This window comes from Elephantulus edwardii, unplaced genomic scaffold (assembly GCF_000299155.1).
Source record: "Elephantulus edwardii isolate Elephantulus edwardi_28Jun2011 unplaced genomic scaffold, EleEdw1.0 scaffold00083, whole genome shotgun sequence".
NCBI classification, from domain to species: domain Eukaryota; kingdom Metazoa; phylum Chordata; class Mammalia; order Macroscelidea; family Macroscelididae; genus Elephantulus; species Elephantulus edwardii.
In genome coordinates, this window is record NW_006399833.1 from 3,973,720 (window position 1) to 3,974,844 (window position 1,125).

General features: G+C 37.5%; 1 protein-coding gene across 2 annotated transcripts in view; it reads left to right on the plus strand.

The window, feature by feature from the left end:
- PRPS1 (phosphoribosyl pyrophosphate synthetase 1) overlaps window positions 1–1,125 on the plus strand; it is a 49,555-nt gene that overhangs the window by 16,433 nt on the left and 31,997 nt on the right. The gene's annotated exons all lie outside the window — the stretch shown is intronic.

Genomic DNA, 1,125 nt, shown 5'->3' on the forward strand with positions numbered 1-1,125 from the left:
CTCTGTAGATGTTCATTGAAATGAAAAACAAACAACCTAAATTTAAAAAAAAAGAATCACCTATACTAAAAACAATACAGAGCTATTACCTCACTCTAATAACAATAGGAAAGTTCTGTAAATCAGTGAACAAACAGCGGTGAGTGTGTGGAGAGATTGGAACTCTTCATGCACTACTGGTGTGAATGTAAAATGGTGCAACATCTATGAAAGCCGTTTGGCATTTCCTTAGTAAGTTAAAAATGAAAATGTTATTTGATCCACATACTCCACTACAATATATACATATCCTAAAGAAATAATAGCTATAGCACAAATAAATAGATGCACCTTCATGTGTTCTGTTATGCACAATAGCTTGAGTGCCCATCAATGGACGAATGGATAGAGAAAACATGCTATAATCACCATTGAGAAATATGTGAAATATGCTCTGCCGGTTAAGGAGGGACCATCTCCTCCTGTACCAGTCAGATCTGATTTGACGGTACACGCACACAAAAATAATAAAATTAAAAAAAGAAAAATTTGTGAAATATTACATAACATGGATAAATCTAGAGGACATTATGTTTGGTAAAATTAGTCGATCACAAAAGGACACATATATTTGCTGAAAGATCCTCTGTTCATCTTGGAAACTTTGAGCATCTGAATCATCAAGCAACATTTAGTCCAGGATGCAGCTTTCTACCCTCGATCACCTTTTCATCTAGTTGGATTCTGGTCAACTCCTCCCCAGCCATCTGGGGCTAGGTTTAAATGAGCATCAGTGAAAGTTGTTGGCAGGATAATTGTAAGGTCAAGGAATACAAATCCACAATAGAAATGAATGAAATATAATGCAAATGAAAGACTGTATAGAACACAAAGTACATGCATGAAATATGATATATATGATGATAATTGTTGTTATGTGCCATTGAGTCGCTTGCGACTCATAGCGACCCAAGTACAAGAGCTCTATACGCTTTTCTATCCTGTGCCAACCTAGCCATCTCAAACACACTTATTCCCACCTCTCTAGTCACAGAATCGATCCATTTCATCAAAGGTCTTCCTCTCCTTCGCGGCCCCTCCACTCTGCCAAACATGATGTCCCTCTCCAAGGACCAGTCCTTCCTT